Source organism: Ovis canadensis, chromosome 6 (genome assembly GCF_042477335.2).
Source record: "Ovis canadensis isolate MfBH-ARS-UI-01 breed Bighorn chromosome 6, ARS-UI_OviCan_v2, whole genome shotgun sequence".
NCBI lineage: Eukaryota > Metazoa > Chordata > Mammalia > Artiodactyla > Bovidae > Ovis > Ovis canadensis.
In genome coordinates this window covers 62,400,677-62,421,629 of record NC_091250.1, presented here as the reverse complement: position 1 = coordinate 62,421,629, position 20,953 = coordinate 62,400,677, and the positions used below count along the sequence as shown (strand labels likewise).

General features: G+C 42.1%; 1 long non-coding RNA gene across 5 annotated transcripts in view; it reads left to right on the top strand.

Moving 5' to 3' along the window:
- The window catches only part of LOC138442460 (uncharacterized), a 57,445-nt gene extending 47,254 nt beyond the window's left edge, over positions 1-10,191 (top strand). For 4 of the 5 annotated variants that reach the window (XR_011257690.1, XR_011257689.1, XR_011257691.1 and 1 more), the window contains one exon: positions 9,120-10,191. This is a non-coding gene — a long non-coding RNA (uncharacterized lncRNA). The remainder of the gene's footprint in view (positions 1-9,119) is intronic. The other variant, XR_011257692.1, reaches the window with a different exon arrangement.
- The last annotated feature ends 10,762 nt before the right edge of the window (positions 10,192-20,953 follow it).

Sequence of the window (20,953 nt, the reverse complement as noted above, 5' to 3'; positions counted from 1 at the left end):
TCCCCTGGTTAATAGCAGGTGCTTAAAAGTGTTATTGAAATGAACTGACTCAGTGACTGAAGAATGGGTAACAGAGTTTCTTCTCTTCTACCACTGTGGCTATATGGCTCTTCTTTAGAACAGTTTGAGATTCTCTACAAGAGGCAAGAGCCACGTAGGGTTAGAGCAGGAGAGAGAGGTGACAGACGAGCACTGGGCGCAGCTGTCTCAGGGAAAGTGTGAGCGATGGATGTGAGGGTGGGTAGGGTGGCGTGGGGAGGAAACTGGGGGCAGGTTGGCCAGAATGTCATTTTTACAATCAAGAAAAGAACTGATGATGACTTGGGGGTTCAAGCCTTTGTGACTGGGGCAGAAAGACAGCACTGCAAGGGAAATACCAACATTTGGGAAGGGAGCTATTTCTGAGGTATGCTCAGTTATGATGTTCCTTCCTCCTTATTTCAACAAGCAAATGATTTTAATAATTGAGTGGAAAAGTAAAAATATTATTTTCTCATAAATACTATATTTGGCTGAAAAAAATCTAATTGTCTCATCCATACTATATCTCTTTGAGAAAAGCAGTAGTCTTTTGTATTTCTTCAAGAAACATATGAATGTACTAATAAATGCCTCACTGTATTTTTCTACAATGCCATCTTTTGCCCCCAAATGCAAACTCTACAGCTGTATAGTAAAAATATATTTTTAACGTTATCTTGGCAATAATATGAAAAATAAGATTCTGGCCTAAATGAAATAAGGCAAATAGAGAAAGCAAATACTGTGTGATCTCATATATTGCATCTACCAAAAAAAAAAAAAGACCAAAACCCCCCAACCAAACTTATAGAAAAAGAATCAGATATGTGGTTAGCAGAGGGTAAGGAGGGGGAAGAGGAATTGGTGGCACCAGGGATAGGGGAGCCTGGTGGGCTGCTGTCTATGGGTTTGCACAGAGTCAGACACGACTGAAGCAACTTAGCAGCAGCAGCAGCAGCAGTGATAAAGAACCTACCTGTCAATGCAAGAGATGTAAAAGATGCGAGTTTATTCCCTGGATCAAGAAAATCCCTTGGAGAAAGAAATGGCAACCACTCCAGTATTCTTGCCTGGAGACTCCCATGGACAGAGGAGCCTGGCGGGCCACGGCCCACAGGATCACAAAGAGTCAGACATGACTGAAGCAACTTAGCATGTACACATAGTCAGCAGGTACAAGCTTCCAGTTATAAAATAAATAATTCCAGGATTTAATGCTCAACAGGATGACTATCATGTTTAATACCTTAATCAGATTGATTATATTCTTTGCAGCCAAAGATGGAGAAGTTCTATACAGTCAGCAAAAACAGGACCAGGAGCTGACTGTGGCCCAGACCATGAACTCCTTATTGTGAAATTCAGACTTAGATTGAAGAAAGTAGGGAAAACCACTAGACCACTCAGGTATGACCTAAATCAAAGCCCTTACGATTACACAGTGGGAGTGACAAATAGATTCAAGATAGACAGAGTGCCTGAAGAACTATGGCAGAGGTTCTTGACATTGTACAGGAGGCAGTGATCAAGACTACCCCCAAGAAAAAGAAATGCGAAAAGGCAAAATGGTTGTCTGAGGAGGCCTTACAAATAGCTGTGAAAAGAAGAGAAGTGAAAAGCAAAGGAGAAAAGGAAAGATATACCCATTTGAATGCAGAGTTCCAGAGAATAGCAAGGAGAGATAAGAAAGCCTTCCTCAAAAAAAAAAAGAAAAGAAAAGAAAGCCTTCCTCAGCAATCAATGCAAAGAAATAGAGGAAAACAACAGAATGGGAAAGACTAGAGATCTCCTCAAGAAAATCAGAGACACCAAGGGAACATTTCATGCTATTATGAGCACAATAAAGGACAGAAATGGTATGGACCTAACAGAAGCAGAAGATATTAAGAAAAGGTGGCAAGAATACACAGAAGAATTATAAAAAAAAAAAATCTTCACAACCCAGATAACCATGATGGTGTGATCACTCACCTAGAGCCAGCAATCCTGGAATGCGAAGTCAAGTGGGCCTTAGGAAGCATCACTATGAACAAAGCTATTGGAGGTGATAGAATTCCAGTTGGGCTATTTCAAATCCTAAAAGATGATGCTGTGAAAGTGCTGCATTCAATATGCCAGCAAATTTAGAAAATTCAGCAGTGGCCACAGGACTGGAAAAGGTCAGTTGTCATTCCAATCCCAAAGAAAGGCAATGCCAAAGAATGCTCAAACTACCGAACAATTGCACTCATCTCACAGTCTATTAAAGTAATGCTCAAAATTCTCCAAGCCAGATTTCAAGAGTATGTAAAACGTGAACTTCCAGATGTTCAAGCTGGATTTAGAAAAGGCAGAAGAACCAGAGATCAAATTGCCAACATCCATTGGATCATAGAAAAAGCAAGAGAGTTCCAGAAAAACATCTACTTTTGCTTTATGGACTACACCAAAACCTTTGACTGTGTGGATCACAATAAACTGTGGAAAATTCCTAAAGAGATGGGAATACCAGACCACCTGACCTGCCTCCTGAGAAATCTGTATTCAGGTCAAGAAGCAACAGTTAGAACTTGACATGGAACAGCAGACTGGTTCCAAATCAGGAAAGGAGTACGTCAAGGCTTTGTATTGTCACCCTGCTTATTCAAGTTATCTGAAGAGTATATCATGTGAAATTCTGGGCTGGATGAAGCACAAGCTGGAATCAAGATTGCCAGGAGAAATACCAAACACCTCAGATATGCAGACGACACCACCCTTATGGCAGAAAGTGAAGAAGAACTAAAGAGTCTCTTGATGAAACTGAAAGAGGAGAGTGAAAACGTTGGCTTAAAACTCAACATTCAGAAAACTAAGATCATGGGATCTGGTCCCATCACTTCATGCAAATAGATGGGGAAACAGTGAGAGACTTTATTTTGGGGGGGGGGGGCTCCAAAATCACTGCAGATGGTGACTGCAGCCATGAAATTAAAAGATGCTTGCTCCTTGGAAGGAAAGTTATGAGCCACCTAGACAACATATTAAAAAACAGAGACATTACCAACAAAGGTCCATCTAATCAAAGCTATGGTTTTTCCAGTAGTCATGTGTGGATGTGAGAGTTGGACTATAAAGAAAGCTGAGTGCCAAAGAATTGATACTTTTTGAACTGTGGTGTGTTGGAGAAGACTCTTGAGAGTCCCTTGGACTGCTAGGAAATCCAACCGGTCCATCCTAAAGGAAATCAGTCCTGAATATTCATTGGAAGGACTGATGCTGAAGCTGAAACTCCAATACTTTGGCAACATGATGCAAAGAACTGGCTCACTTGAAAAGACCCTGATGCTGGGAAAGATTGAAGGCAGGAGGAGAAGGGAACGACAGAGGATGAGATGGTTGGATGGCATCACTGACTCAATGAACGGGAGTTTGAGTAAACTCTGGGAGCTGGCGATGGACAGGGAGGCTAGTGTGTTACAGTCCATGGGGTAGCAAAGAGTCAGACACGACTGAGTGACTGAACTGAACTGAACTGATGATAACTATATTTAACACTGATACGTGGGATATTTAAAAACTATTTAAAAAGTAGACCCCAGGAATTCTCCTCAAAAGGAAAACAGTTTTTCTGTTTCTTTTTTTATATCACTATGAGATGATGGATGTTAACTAAACTTACTGTGGAGATCATTTCATAATATACGTCAGGCAAGTCATTATGCTGTACACCTTAAACATACAGTGCTGTGTGTCAGTTACAGCTCAGCAAAACTGGGGAAAGACTCTTTGAAACCCTTAAACGTAATTCTCTGGCTCTCTCCCTCACTCTCAGTCTCTAATTATCCATCTATCCACCCATTCATCCACCTATCGTAATAATAGCAATCATGTATGTAGCTTATTTCTATATATTCCAGGCACTGTTTTGAGCTCACATACGTTACTTCATTTATTACAACCACCTTATGAAGTAGGCTAACTGCTGTAGAAACCCACTCTAAATTCTCAGCTTCTTAACACAGTAAAAGTTTGTTTTTCACACAAGTAATAGTTCATGCAGGTGTTTGGCAGGCAGCCTCTACTCAGTGACTCAGGGACCCAGGCTCTGTTCTCTCAGGTACTTTCAGCCAGTGGATGGGATAAGAGAGAATGTAAAATATCACCCAGGAATTTTCCCTGGCCGGGGCCTGGAATCAGAGCACATCACTCCCCTTACAATCCATTCACTGAAGAACTCAGTCTCCCAGCAGGCCTGCCAGGAGGGAGACTGGGCTGTGAACAACAGTCTGGCTGTGTGTGAACAGTGGGCACTGATCTTTTTTGCCAAAGGCAGGCACCAGTGTGTTGTCTTACATAGGAGAAGACCACAGTCTAGAAGATTAAAAAATTTCCCAAGATTATATCAGTAAATAGTGATGGAGCCAGGATTCAAAGCCAAGCTGTCAGTCCCCACAGTATATGCTCTTTATCACTGCAGCTATGATGGTGCTCCATGGAGGTTAGGGCAGAGTGACAACCAGCTACCCACATAAACGAAAAAAAAAAAACAAAACCAATAATGACTCCTAGATCCCCAGAGTGCTCCCGTGTTTCTGCTTACTCTCAATCTGCTGTTTTCTCTGAGTGTACAGTCAAGAGTGCCAGAAACCCAGCAAGGATCCCATCCCCCACCTCCATCCCTCCCCTCCCCTCCTGCCAGGAGCTTCATAGTCAGGCAGCCAGCCTCAGCAATCCTCCCATCACAAATGCTTGTCACCAAGAGCACGCTGTCCTCATAATAAGAAGCCAGCCTGACAGGTGGGTGGTCTGTGGGGAGAGGGGTTCAGAGGAAGGAGGAGAGGCCACGTTTAAAGTCACATTAAGACTTTCAAAGTAGTCCTTCTTGATACGCATAGTTTCCACCCAGGGGCCCCTGTGCAGAGCATCACAGGCTGTCATCTTATTTTTGGCTCTCTCATGGGGCCAGGGAGGCCCTGGAGAAAGGGCCCTGGAGACTTCGCTCCCACCCTTTTTGTCTGCTGCCCGCTTGTGGAGCAACTTTAGGAAGTCACTCATTCATGCTCTAGGCAAAGTGAGGGGTTGAGATGTGATCAAGACTTCCAGGGGGATTTAGAACCCAAAATATCTAGCTAAAACTAGGGGTCCCCTCCCCACAAAATGCACATAGTCACCTAACTCTGCAGGAGCTGACAGACTTTCTGAAGGGTGTCCCTGAACCGCTCGGCTGACTCTGGGCACTTTGTAGCTTGCTGAAAGCCGTGTAGGACCGCTCTCCCTTGACTCTGGCACCTCCTGTGGAAGGAAACCTCCCTGGCACCTTCTAGGCTCTGGGGTTGGCCCCCGGGAGGTCTGCGTGGCCCTGTCCAGCGCAGCCCCTCCCCGCAGGCCCAGGCCTCCGGTTGCCTGGCAGCAGGCCCCCAGATCTGCTGGCAGATGGCCGTCTTCTCCACCAGCCTTGTGTAAGAGTGAGTCACCGCTGGAGCTCTTCTGATTCACAGGGTGCATTTATTTGACAAAGGAGGTGTAAGGGGCCTTGTTTCTCTTTGTGGCAGCTAATCTTTAAAAATCATTTGCTTCTTCGCTGTCAGGGGAGGGTTTGTGTGGTAAGCAGCCTGTCAGCTGCTCCCCTGGAGATGGAGAGGCTGGCTGCCACAGTCCTGCAGCTGTGCTGGGCACAGGAAGTCCAGGGACTACTGGTAAAAAGTAAGGGGAACTATAAATACTGTAAAAAACGAGAGCTTCCAAGTTCAAAGGCAGTCCGGATGTTGTCAAGGTCTGGCTGAGGAAGAAGGGGGGCCCAGAGGGAGCCTTTCTGCTTCCTCTGAATATCCAGTATTCCCTGCCAACCTCCAGGGAGAAGCCGGAACTCCTTAGCATGGCAAATCCTCTGAGCTTGGGCCTAAGAGCACCTTTGCCATCTCAGGAAACTATGGCTCTAGGTGGCTTCCTTTAGTGACACTGAACATGCTCCAGCTTTTCGAGGCACACGCTCTCATCATGCAGTTCTTCCGGCAGAGGGTCCTTTTCCTCCTGTCAATCCATCTCAACCCCATCCTTTCTCCAGGCCTGCCTTTATTCCTTGTCCACCTGGAAACATATCTAGATCATTATGAATACAAGTCACTCCTTATTGTGCTAAGTCGCTTTAGTCGTGTCCGACTCTGTGCGACCCCATGGACTGCAGCCTGCCAGGCTCCTCTGTCCATGAGATTCTCCAGGCAAGAATACTGGAGTGTGTTGCCACACCCTCCTCCAGGGCATCTTCCCAACTCAGGGTTCGAACCTGCATCTGTTACGTCTCACCTGCATTGGCAGGTGGGTTTTTTACCACTAGCGCCATCTGGGAGGCTCACTTTTTATTGAGTGTCTACAATATACAAGGTGCTTTACAAACCTTATCACATTTGATTCTCTCAACAATCTTGCAAGATAAGGATTATCATCTTATTTTATAGGTGAAATAATTTGAAGCAGTTAATTAAATCTCCTAAGGTCATGTCACCAGTAAATGACAGACCAGCCACTCTGGCCCAGTTGGCTTTAAAGCCACTGTTATGCTGTGATACCCATGCCTGTATGCAGGCACCCATCTGTCTGCCGACCCATCCACCCTCCCATCCACCCGTTCAGCTGGCCATCTACCATCCTTCTATTTCTTCCCCCGAACACCTATGTGAAGCAAGGCAGTTCTCTGCCACCTCCAGTATCCCATGACACTCAGTATCTGCACCCTACCCCCCTACAACAGCTCAGTGTGATACTAATTCTTTCCTAGTGTGGGCATTACCTTTCTCACCGCATTGGAATCACAAAGGATAAGGCTCAGGTGTCCTTCATAAAGACTACCACAGCACTTTGGACATTTTGAATAGTTACTAACAACTGGATAATGACTGAATATTTACCCTGCCCTTTTATGGGCAGGCTGTGAAGATAAAAGCCATGTTTCCTGATGATCAGGAGCCAGGAGGCCAAGTCTTCAAGTGACCAGGTCTAGGGAAGGCCATTCAAGAAAGGTCAACAGAGAAGAGTCCAGAGCAAGAGTCTCCTGAAACTCAAAGAACCCTGTTTTATATTCTTTCAAAAATCTTTTGATAGGTATACCCTGCTGTCACAAAAACCTCACAGTGAGCATGGAACTTCAGCCTTGAGACTGTAATCACAGGAAAGAGTGCTCTGTTTCCTAAGCAACCATAATTCTTTTTCTTTCCATCCTGCATGCCCCTTTATATAACAATGAAAGCTCTAATGACTGGAATACGCATCCAAACTACTCTTCAATAGCATCCTAGAGTGGCATTTTTTAAAGCTCCTGGAGATCCTGGCCTTATGTAGCACAAGGAAGAGGAAATGAATAAAGCAGCAGTTGTCTAAACCCAACTCTGTTCCTGTTCACACAGACGGACAACCACGACAGCCACTCATGCCCATCCACACCGCACAGCTGTGTGCTGACTGAATGGTGTGGTTCCCACCTGCAGCCTTGCCCCCAGTCTTGGGGGACTTCTCTCTTCGGTCCTGACCACCCTTCATGCATTATCTCACTGCATTATATTATGGCCTCCTGTTTACTAGAATGCTCCTTCCCCTAGACTGTGAATGTCACCATGTCATCATCACCACTGTCATCGTCATCACCTTCACGGTGATATTAACATCTTTCCCTGCAAACTGTGCAGCAGACATTGTGTTAACTGCTGTGTGTGCCTCATTGGAATTATTGACTATTGCATGGAATCTTGCGGGGAGCTTCCTGGAGATGCCAACCACCAGAAGGCGTGCTCCGGGAACGTTTCAGCCACTGCTGGTGAGCCATCCCTCATAGGGAAAGTTTGAGGAACACCCGTCTCTTTAAATTAACCCGACTGATTCACCCTGCCTCCTTTGTGCTGTCTTATATCTCCCTAATTGAGCTATTGTCTTGACATTGTATTGCCAGTCTTTACACTTTAGTTCAGGAAGCATACCCACTTTATTTCTTGGGCTAACAGTTTCTTTCACATTAAAGGGGGAAAAATAAGATTGGCTGATGTTTCCACCAAATAGTTTCTTTTTTAAAAAGTGTTTTTTTTAAATCTTGGAATAAGATATTCCAATTTGTTCTGCTCTTTCTGGTCTGTTCAAAATGTTTTGCAGTAGACCTTCAATCTGAAACCAAGATTTTTTTCCCTCATAGATTTCAATGGAAGGTGTTTCTCTAATGCATGGCAAGTCATCTTCCCTGATCAGCATCTAGAATCCATCACTCCTCATGTCCTTAATTAAATCTTCAAGTTGGGGCTTACGTACTGAGATTCTTTATTCAAAAATACCAAGGGAAACATAAGCAGGCTTCACTTCTTGTTGTAACAATGCCAGTTTTCCATAATCTGACCTTCACTTAACGCCAGTGGACCAGAACCTTTCTTCAAAGCAGTGTATATATTTTTATAACCTAGATGCACGAGATGACGACAGAGGATTATCTTCGGTCATTAAAGATGCTGGAACGTTCTTTATTACAGATGGAAAAAATAGCCCTGCGGTTAGTTCTGATTCCTGTTTGAAGCTGACTTGAGCTGCCTTTTGTTGTCACAAGGTGTGGACTCCAGCTGTAGGATTATAAGTACCCATGGTCTTTAGGCCCAATATTTAAAAGCAGATTAGCTATGTGACTCACACATTCAATGTGCAATCATAAAAATGCAAATATACTCACAAGCAAGAAAACTATTTGTATTCTCTTCCCTGAGCAAGCTGTATTCACTTTCAAGGAAAACTTATTAATGTCTTGTTTTCAGGATTCATGCTATGCTTTATTCCTTCATGATTTTTTTGTTGTTTCAATTTGCATTTTATTTTTTATTTTTAATTAATTTTCATTGAAGTATAGTTGATTTGCAATGTGTTAGTTTCAGCTGTACAGCACAGCAATTCAGTTTTACGTGTATGTATATTCTTCTTCAGATTCTTAACCCATATAGGTTATTACAAAATATTGAGTATAGTTCTTCCCTGTGCTGTACAATAAGTAGGTCCTTGTTGTTCATCTATTTTATATATGGTAGCGTGTATATGTTCCGTGATTTTTAAAAATTTGTTTTATAGGAAAAAAGTCAATGTTGGTTTTTTTTTTAATGTTGTTTTTTAACCTATAGATCCTTCTGGAATATGGATAAATAAGCTATCAGTTACATGGAAAACTGGCAGTGCCACAAGATACCAGTGTCAAGAGGAATTCAACAGTAAAGCTTTTGGTCTCCGTTAACCGTATAACACACAATGCTGAATTAAAGAGAGAGATACAAAACTGTGCAAGTGACAGAGTCTAACTTCAGTTTTGAGGTTTATCTGATGCCAACCTGCAAGTCCCTCTCACCTTTTCCTGTTTGGCCCCAGGCTGCACAAATGGAGTAATTCAGCTCAGGTGCAACCTCCTTTGGCACCAGAGGGAAGTTCAAACTGTGCGAGGCCCCAGTCTCTATGCAGGAACCCTCACTCAGAGCCACCTTCCAACCATACAAAAAGCCCCCAAGCCAGTCTCATTTCCCGACTCTTTCGAGCCATTTTTGGACCTTATTGGAAACCTGCCTTGCATTCCCCAGAAAACCTCATATGTGAGTAAGAAACTTTTTCATATCCTTCCGGTGTGTTTGTGGCATCATCAGTTTTGACGCTGAAGCAACTTTTGAGAGGCAGATGTCCCTCTTCCCTGTAGGGTGATCACAGCAATACAGTAAGATCCTATGAAAAAGTTTTCTATATGTCCACCTATTAATAATTACACTTGAAAGCAGAAAACCAAACCTTGGAGAAATATATTGAAACCTTAATAGTGATTAAGTGGTGCTCTCTAAGCAGTGGGATATGGGTGGTTTTCTCTTTGTATTTTTCTGTATCTTCTAAAATTCTTGCCATAAAGATATGTAAGTAAAAAATTATGTGGCATGCAATGAAGAGTCAAAAGTTTGGTGCCTCAAGTAGGAGAAAAGAAAAATGCTCAAATCAAATGCACAAATTAACTTCGCCTGATCCTGAATTATATATACAAAAAGCCCAAATCAAGCCTCACATGATCTGGCCTTCTCTCTTAAAATGAAGAAGAAGAAGAAAAAAAATGAAGCATCATTGCATAAAATTAAATTTCACTTTTTAGGAAAACTTTAAGCTTTGAAACTATTTGCATGAAAGTCAGCATGAGGAAATTAATTTCTCAAAAAAAAAAAAAAAGCCTTTCCTCAGGATTCAAAGGCTGAACTGAACTTTTAAACCTGGAATTATTAAAAATGCTAATTAAACAGTATTATTAGTACCCTGTACTATCTTACAGACTTTTACTCTAAGGACAGTAGTAGGTATTGTTCTGTAAATTTCCTATCAGACACATAGGAGGGGGAAAGAGAAACTGCTGTGTGCTCATGATCTCTTGAGGAAGAGGTGTTCTTTCCTCCACCTTAAGTGCCAAGAGACCCATCTGCAAGGTCACATGATTAGGAAGTGGCAGAGCTCATATTCAGACCTTGACAACTTGACCCAACTCCCTGACCACTGGATGCTCCCAAAGCAGCCTGATTTCAAGGAGCTGAACTAATGATGAGCAGTGGTCTTCAAACCTGAGCCTGCACCAGAATCACCTTGTTAAGTCAGGGATTACTGGATGCCACCGCCAGCGATTCAGACTCAGAAGGTCTGGGACAGTGCCTGGGAATGCACATTTCTAACAAGTTCCTTCTTAGTGACCACACTGAGAACCAGTGGGTGCAAGTAGAACCTTAGTTCTGGGACTTTCCAATGAAGAGGGTTCAAGGCCTGGGTCTTAGAGCCCTTAAGGAAATCCAGTAATTTATTGGGTACTTAGGGCTTCCCTCAGAGAAGGCAACGGCAACCCACTCCACTACTCTTGCCTGGAAAATCCCGTGGATGGAGGAGCCTGATAGGCTGCAGTCCATGGGGTCGCGAAGTCGGACACGACTGAGCGACTTCACTTTCACTTTTCACTTTCATGCGTTGAAGAAGGAAATGGCAACCCACTCCAGTGTTCTTGCCTGGAGAATCCCAGGGACGGGGGAGCCTGGTGGGCTGCCGTCTCTGGGGTCGCACAGGGTCGGACACGACTGAAGCGACTTAGCAGCAGCAGCAGTAGGGCCTTCCCGTGGCTCATCTAGTAAAGAATCTGCGTGCACTGCGGGAGACCTGGGTTCAATCCCTGGGTTGGGAAGATCCTCTGGAGAAGGGAAAGGCTACCCATCCCAGGATTCTGGCCTGGAGAATTCCATGGACTATATAGACCATGGAGTCGCAAAGTGTCGTGGGACAAGACTGAGTTACTTTCACTCACTAAGGCTGTCAGAGGGTCCCAGTGGCCAGGCTGAAACTTCTAGTCCCGTAGAGGCCAGTCTTCACACACTGGGCTGTTTCTCCACGATAAGGACTTACAGCTTCCTCCTCTATTCTCTGTTGGTTAATTAGCTACCCCTCAGGTGAGGTTTCACTAAGCCAATTACTCACCTACCAGCCAGGAAATTTCTTTTGTTTCCACCCTCCAATGACCTATATTTCAACAGTGCCCCTGAGGGGGTATTGTTAGGCTTGGGGAAATGACAAGAGAAACCTGTCTACTTAGATTAGTTGTGGGAGGCCAGAGGCCCATCTGAAAGGCTGGGTCCAACCCGCAGGATATAAGGTAGGTATCTGGCCCCTTAGTAGCTGGGTCAAGAGCCTGGGGGAGGCTGCTGAACCCCCTCCTCTGGGGAATGAAGCACTCCATTGTCTATTCTACAGGGAACAATAAAGATTAATTATGCTGTCAGCAGAGAGGAGAAACCTACCCCTCCTTTGAGTTACATTAACTCTTTTAGGTCCCAGAGTGGTTTTCTTTCAACTCTTAGATACTGGCAGGAAATTAAAGAGAGTCTCAAGAATCTGGGGGTGGGGGTAAACGTTGTTGCAGAGGGTAAACAGGTTGTGTTCTGACGAGGAGTTTTACATGGCACATGGCAAAACGCCTTGAAAGCAGGGCTTAGAAAAAATGTCAGTGAACAAGCCCCAAATAAAAACCCCAGGATAATCTCAGTTAGAAAGAACTGCCCTCGGCTGCCTTGGCCCTAGACACCCTGAGGTCTCAGCATCCCCCTTCCCTTCCCACTGTTCTTCCTATCAAACCCAGAGAAACATGAACTGGTTTGCTGTATGTATAGGTTAATTTGAGGGCCACTAGAATTTGAAGTAAGCATCCTGTCATCGTAGAAACAGGGCCAGTTAAGGTTGTCAGCTGTGGCTTGTCCAGAGGGAAGCCCTTACTCAACCTTCACCTCACAGCCATCCCAGCCCTGACTGCTGGAGGCCAGGGGATTTGAGTCAAAACTGGGCCACAGCTGAACCCAACACAGGCCCGCCTCACCCTCAGCTAGTCCCTTCCAACTGCTGATGACAGTGCTTGGATCTTGCCAAGGGAGAAAAATATGTAAATTATAAGCTGGAGAAAACGCGGTGCATGTTAAGTCTTGCCAACTACAGTCATCAGACCAAATCTTGCCTGCCGTGCATGGAGCTAGGATGAACCGCAGTCAAGTTCCGTCATGCTGAGTCTCTCAGGGGCCCGTCCCTGTGGCCTTTGTTCTGGCTGGAGTCCCTTGGTGTTACGGCCTGAGCTTTTGCAGTTTTGAATCGGTCTAAGGCCTGAGTAAACACAGCACACAGCAGGGAGAGCAAGGCCTCAGGGGCTGCGGTAAGCCTACACAGAGGCGCCTGGGGTAAAATGAGAGGATAGGCAGGGGAAGACAAGGCAGACAGCCCATGAAGGCATGGGCAACCGGAAAGAAGGGTGTGTTTGCAACAACTCTGCCCTGAAGCCCAAGTGCTGCAGCCCGATGCTGGCTGGCCCACTCAGCCTGGCTAGGCACAGTGGCCCTGCCCAGCCCAACACCAGGTGTGAAGCAAGTTGGAAGACCACGGAAGAGCCTGTGGCACCCCACTCCCCTTCTCCCAGAGTTCCTTGTTTTATCTCCCTCAGTGATCAGCAGGCCAAGGCTGTGCCTTGGGTAAGCTTGCCTTGATTCTGTGCTATTTGCATTTATTGGTATTATTGAAAAAACCCCCAGGTAGTTTCATTTTGCTCCAGGAACTCCTCGGACCAGTAGCACTTGCCATTTGGCAACTTATTAGAAATAACAGAATCTCAGAACCCCCACTCCAGATCCTCTGAATCAGCATCGGTTGTTTAAGATGCTTCCAGGTGACTCCTAGGAGCATTAAGGGCTAAAAAACTCTGCCATAAGCACTGGTTTCTAAACTTGGCTTTACTTTGGGGGAGTTTTAAAATAATATATTCTGATGTGTGGGCTCTATTCCAAGAGATTCTGACTTGTTAGGATTGTGGCCTGGTTATCAGGATTTTTGAATGTGTACAAGGAGGCTTCCCAGGTGGCTCAAGTGGTAAAGAATCCGCCCACCAGTGCAGGAGAGGCAGGAGACACACGTTTGATTCCCTGGGTTGGGAAGATTCCCTGGAGTAGGAAATAGCAAATTGCTCCAGTACGCTTGCTTAGAAAATCCCATGGATAGAGGATCCTGACAGACTGCAGTCCATGGGGCTGCAAAAGAGTCAGCCATGACTGAGTGACTGGACATACCTAACATGATTCTAACGTGCAGTAAAATTTGAGAACCACTGAACGAAGTGCCCTCTGATTTTTCTCCTAGAGCAGTGTTTCTCAAATTCTAATGGCTCAGGAATCACCAGGGCATCTCGTAAAAATTCAGATTCTCGTCCAGTAGTCCTGAAGCAAGGGAGATTCTGCTGTTCTAACGAGTTGCCAGGTGGTGCCAACGCTGCTAGTCCAAGGACCTCACTTTGAGAAGGAAGGTTTTGAGACGCACGAGAGTGACCATGGGGAAGAAAGTCAGTGAAATAAACACAGAGAAAAGCCGATTGTGTAGTACCTGGACCCACGCAGCAGGCAGTGTAAAAGAAAGCACTCAGGATTGAACGCCGAACAGGCCAGAGGTCTAGTTCTCTTTCTACAAGCTGGGGAAACTTGACGAAATTGCAAAACCTTTCTGATCATCAGTTTCGTTAACTGAAAAGTGGAGATAAGATGGCCTGTCTGGTAGAACTACTTAAAGATACCAGGTGACCTACTTCTCCAGGGTTTCCTGTAGAAGAAAACCACAATAAGGAAACAGAACAAATACTAAACACTGTCTTTCAAGAAAGTCTTCTTGAAATTAAAAACTTTTTTTGAAATTAGGTGTTGAAAGAATATAGCATGAACTTCAGATGAACGCAAAACAAACAACACCTACATCCTGGTTTGTTTGCCTATTTTTCTGTAAATAATTGACAGAGGAGTGCTAAAATCTCTGTGATTTTAAACTTGTCTCTTTCCTTGCACTTCTGTCAGTTTTGCTTCCTATTTTTAGAAACTGTTTTGTGTATATATGTTCTGGACTGTTGTATCTTCTTGATGAATTCACCTTATATCATTATACTAATATTCTTTTTTTGCAAATATGCCTTTAAAATAATGTCAGTTAATTGAAAGGTCTTCATTTTTATTAATAAATAAAACAGCTGTCATTAAAAATAATAATTGTTTGGTCTTTTTAAGAAATCTAATCTGACAATCTCTGCCTTTTGATTGAAATGTTTACATTTACCATTGCAGCCTTTTCTTGGCTGTGCTGAGTCTTAGTTGTGACATGCGGGACCTAGGACCTCACCAGGGACTGAACCCAGGCCCCTGTGCGTTGGGAGCACACAGTCTTAGCCACTGGACCACCAAAGAAGTCCCTGAATTGTTTACATTTAAATCTTACATTTTAATGTGATTATCGACTTGGCTGAATATTTTGCTATTCTCTCCTTCTGTGTTTTGTCTCTTTCCTACTCTTTTTCCTGGCTTCTTTTGAACTGCATATTTTTATGATTGCACTTTATCTCCTTTGGTTTATTAATTATAACTTGGTGATTTATTTTAGTGGTTGCTTTAGGATTTATTGTAGACTTCTTTAACTGGTCACAGTGTCCCTTCCAGTGATATTCACACCACTCATGTGGAGAACCTTAACCTGCATGTTCACTACGTTTCCACCCTGCTTGATGTCGTGCTATTGTCATAGATTTCACTTCTATATAACTGTGTAATTTCTTTTATTTTTTATTTTTTTTATTTTTTTTAGTTTTTTATTTTTTAAATTTTAAAATCTTTAATTCTTACATGTGTTAATTCTTACATGTGTAATTTCTTATTATTCTTGCTCGATATGGTTTATTTTAAAAAACAGATAAAAGAAAAAAATTTTTTATTAACCTAAATAATTATTATTTCTAGTGCTCTCCGGAGAAGGCAATGGCACCCCACTCTAGTACTCTTGCCTGGAAAATCCCATGGATGGAGAAGCCTGGTGGGCTGCAGTCCATGGGGTCTCTAAGAGTCGGACATGACTGAGTGACTTCACTTTCACTTTCATGCATTGGAGAAGGAAATGGCAACCCACTCCAGTGTTCTTGCCTGGAGAATCCCAGGGCCGAGGGAGCCTGGTGGGCTGCTGTCTATGGGGTTGCACAGAGTCGGACACGACTGAAGCGACTTAGCAGCAGCAGCAGTGCTCTCCACTACTTTGTGTAGATACAGGTTTCCTTCTAACGTCATTTTTCTTCTGCTTGATTCCATTTATAACAAAAGCATCCTTTTGTCTGAGTAATTAAAACAATCTCTCCCCAAGCCATGAATAAGTTGAAACATGAATAGACAAAAACCCACAGAGGGAGAAAAGAACCAAACTGGATGGGGGAAAAGATAGCTCCATCACCAAAGTAGAGCAGTGCTAATACAGAGACAACCACTAGTGTTGCTGTCTGAAGAAGCAGCTGACTATAATTAGACCATACCAACCTCAGGCTGCGTGAGGAAGCAGCTGCCCCACCACAGAAGAGAGTCTGGTACAGAGCAATCACCACTGAGAGGATTCCCTGTTTGTTCTACTCTCCATCGGAACAGGAAGCTTACCAGCCATCACTTACTTACCTAAACTGTCTTTCCTTATTCTGATCTAATTCCCACCTATCCTTCATTCCTCCCCCTCTTCTGTCTCTAAAATTCCCAATGTCCTGTGAAATCACGGAGCTCTTGTAATTTTTAACCTCTTCTCTGAAGAATGCATTCACCTCCTAGTGAAAAGCAGGCTGTTTCCTGGAGACATGGGTTCTATGCAGCCCTCTGAAATGGATTATTTCTTTTCTCTCAGACCCCAAGTACTTCCGGACCAGCCTTCCTCCTTGAAGCTGGTTGAGTTTTACTCCCCCTTCCTTCTTGCAACCCTCTCCTGCTCCTCTGAGGCTCACCACTCTTCTTCCTCCATGGAGGAGTCACTAATTCTTCTTCCTCCGTGGTAGAGTCACTAATTGGTAGCCCCTGGGTCTTTCTTCCTCATTCTCAGTAAAATGAACTTGCAGTTCAGTTTTCTTTTTATCTCTACCCGTGTCATCTTTGTCAATTTCAACATGTAGGCTGATTGATTCATCCAGTATCACAGACTCCTGGTTTCTTGACTTCCCATATATTCAATGATGTGTTCTTTTACTCCACCTCAGGTATCTACCATACCTTAGGTTTGGGTATCAATTAAATTGGCACAATCTCCAAAATTTCAAATGTAAATATTTCATTTGGCTTCAAAGATTATCCTTCCAAGCTACTTGCTGAAGTACCCTTTCTTCAAAAGTGCTTTTTCTTTTTGTTGTGACTTTCAGTCCATTCACCTCTCTTTATCCATACTTATGGTCAACCCCTCCTTGCCTCTCACTTCTTTCCTAGTTTATATTCCATGACTCATTGTTATAGTTTCTGCCTTGTAAACCTTGACTTCTTTGGCCGGTTGAGTGAAGTGTGGAGGTTCAGTAAGCAGCACCCTTCTTCCTGCCTGAGTTCTGAGTAGTTAGATAAAATCTAGGCAATAAAAGCAGATGAAGTCTTTCTTACTGATAAAGTTAAGGGAACGTGACTTAGTTTTGCCACAAGGATAGGTTTTTCAAAACTGTCTTGGACCTGTCTGCCCAGCGATGAACTGATCAACTGCAGCTACTCTCCTTACCCCACTTCCTCCCATGCCACGGGATCCAGACTTTCTAACGCTAGGGCACAGAGGAAGAGTAAAGAACGTATATTTACTCTGGGCTGCTGGATCCCCAAAGAAAGGTGAGAGAAAGGGGTTGGCTTTATTTACATAGCCACTCATTGATCCCAACCTCATCAATAACACAATTCACTCCTCTCCACGGGAAGAGGGAGGGGTGTTACACCAGTGAACTCAAACTCCCTCTACAGGGAAATGTACATCAGGATTTGGCAATGCATACCCCTTGAAACCTCTGTCTATTACACTTGCCTTATAAAAGTCCAACTTTGGGGAATCTTTTCCCTGTCAGCACCAGAGTGGTAGAAGGTAGTCTTCAAACTACTTTACAAATGTTATCTTATTTGAATATTATAAAAATCATGAGAGGAATTGGACAGATAGAATCATAGATCTTATAGGTAGGAGAATTCAAGCAATTGTGGACTTACTGTCATAGGTGACAGTCAATATGATAAATCCAATTCATCTGAGAGGAGGTGGACTAGGTTCCTGTTGTTGCTGTAATAAATTACCACACACTTAGAGGCTTAAAATAACACAAATTGATTACTGTTCGGAGAGTCAGAAGTCCTGAAATCAAGGTGTCAACAGGTCTGAGTTCCTTCTAGAGGCTCTAGGGGTGAATCTGTTTCCTTGCCTCAGGCAGCTACTAGAGACCACTTGCATTCCTTGACTCATGGCCCCTTCCTCCATTCTCAAAACCAATAGTAAAGCATCTTCAAACCCTTCTCTGACCCTGAGACTCTGGCCTGCCTGCCTTTTTCCCTTATAAGGACTCTTATTACACTGAGTTCACCAGATAATCCAGGATAACAGCTCATCTCAAATTCCTTAAGTTACTCACATAAGCCAAGTGCCTTTTGTCATGTAAGGTTGCAGATTCACAGGATTCAAGGACTGGGACGTGAAAATCTTTGCAGGACCATTATTCTTCATAGGAGAGATAGCACCATTACTTCAAAAAAGAGGTGTTAGTATTCTAATTCCATAAGAAGCAGTCTCTTACCACATTTATTACTGAAAAAGCAAACATACAAATACATATAAACACTGAGCACTCAGAATAGTCTCATGTTCTGACTAAGCATTTAATGTTTATTGAATAAATATATGCATATCACATAGCTAAGAAAAAAGTTTTAGGGATAAAGAATAGTTGAAGTAACATGAAATAATTACCTAATTAACATAACAAAGACATTAATACCTGGGGCCAACTGCTTAATAATTTGAAGAAGACATTTGGATCATCAGCAACATAAAATTTTGAGCAAAATTATCTTGACTTTGTATGTCTTCCCACCTCATTCTGAATCTATTTCATTCCTTTCCATTATTTTATCCCTCAATTGGTCAAACTAGTAAATTGACATATATTGAAAATATTTGTTGTATTTATTCAAGAAAGAAGTATATTTAATTTAAAATTAGATGAGCTGCAGCACTTCAGTGTTCTATTGCAGGTTCTAGTCAGTGAACAAAGGAAGAAAACTAAATAAAAACATAGATTTGAAAAAAATATAAAAGCATCTTTATTTATAGATGACATTTTATATGTAGAAAAGCCTAGCGCAGCTACAAAAAGAGGTACTATAAGTGGTAAGTTTAGTAAGATCTCAGGATACAAGGTCAGTGTTTAAAAAGCAATTGTATTTCTATATATTAACAAACCATTAGAAATTGAAATTAAAAATATCATTTACAATAGCATAAAAAAGTAAAATAATTTTAACAAAATATGTGTAAGAACTCTACATGGAGAACTACAAAATACTGAGTGAAAATAAACAAGACCTAAAGAAAATGAAGACACAGTCCATGTTCATGGATTGGTAGACTCAATATTGTTAAGATATCAACTGTCACCAAACCTATCTATAGATTTAATGCTATCTCAATTAAAAAAAAAATTCCAGCAGTCTTTTTTGGATACAAATGGAAAAGCTGATTCCAAGAGTTATTTAGAAATCCAAATAACTTAAAAGAGCCAAAATAGTTTTGACATAGGTGAGCAAAATTAGAGAACTTATACTACTTGATTTCAAGATTTACTCTAAAGCTACAAAAATCAAGACAGCGTGGTGCTGGAATAAGTATAGACATAAATCCATGAAAAAGAGTAGAGAGTACAGATAAGCCCATAGATAATACAGTCAATTGATTTTATACAGAGGTATGGATGTAAAGGGATAGTTTCTTCAGCAAATGGTGCTGGAAAAAATTGTGTATCCGTATCCAAAATGTGACCCTCAACCTTTAATTTGTACCATACATGAAAGTTAACTGAAAAAAAAAAAAAAATCAAAGGCCTAAATGTAAGAGCTAAAACTATAAAGTTTCTAGAAACAAGTATAGGAAAAAAAAATTTTGTGACCTTGAGTTATACAAAGATTTTGTAGATGGGAGACAAAAAATATGAACCATTAAAAAATGGATAAACTGATTCAACAAAATTAAAACTTTTGCTGTTTAAAAGATGGTTAAAATGAAAAGACAAGCCACAGTCTGAGAGAAAATTTTACATAACAGAAGTGTAAACAGAATAAACAATTCTTACAAGTTCTGGTAACTGATTAAAAACTGGCAAAAGATTTAGACACACTGTGAAAGAGTATTATAAATGGCACATGAGCATAAAAAGGTGCTCAACATCCTAAGTAACCAGAGAAACGGAAATTAAGGCCACCTATTAGAATGACTAACATGATCATATCAAGTGTTGGCGAAGATTTGGCGCAACTGGAGCTCTTATACACTATTAGGAATGTAAAATGGTAGAACCACGTCAGGAAAAATTTGGAGGTTTCTTACAAAGTTCAACTTACGTTTACCTATGACTCAGCAATTCTACTGCCAGATATTCACCCCAAAGAAATGAAGGTATTCCATGTAAAGGCTTGCACACAGATGTTTTTAGAAGCTGTATCCATAATACACCAAAACATGAGAACAACATGGATATCACTAACCATGATGGGTAAACAAATTGTATGAAATCCTACCAAGTCATAAGAAGGAACGGAAAACTAATCAAATAACAACATGGATGAATCTCAGAACATGTTAAGTAAAAGCTGTCAGACACAAAAGAGTACATATGCATGATTCTATTCACATGAAACCTAGAAAAGACCATTCTAACACTTAGGAACGGAGCAGGTCGATGGTTGTTCGGAGTGAATGTGCACGTGAAGATCAAATGGGAAGGAGCATAGAGAGAACTGTTCCAGGTGATGGGAATGTTCTGTAATTTGACTGCAGTGGTGGTGATGTGAGCATATACACTTGTCAAATTTTGCAGAATTGTGTAATTAAAGTGCATACATTTTATTGTATAAAATTATATCTTAAGAAAGTTGATTTACATGAAAAAACTTGAGTGAGCCCAAGCATTTACATTTTTTCTCTCAAAATATTCCTTTTTGGATTTGCACAGGCAACTCCACAAATCAACTTAGGAGGTAAAATAGCTGAGTGACACTGGAACAAGCAACTTATTACTCTGAACTGAGCAATTTTCCTCATCAGTAAAATGAGTGAATTAGGTTAGATGATTTCATTTGTTCATTCAATAAGCATTTACTAAAGCCCACTATGGGCAAGCACTAGGCCAGGTTCTAGAGATATAAAGCTGAAAAAGAAACCAGCTTTTCCCCTTAAGGAAACAGAATGAGTCTAGTAGAAAAGAAAGACAAGCTAACATATGATTAGTATATTGCTTATGCATAATTATTAGGAGAATTCATAAGAGAAGCAGTTTTCTCTGATGATGCAAAACCTGAGTTGGGTTTTGAGGTACAAGTAAGAATTAGGTAGAGATGAGAAGGCATCCCAAGCAAAGAGTGCTGTGTGG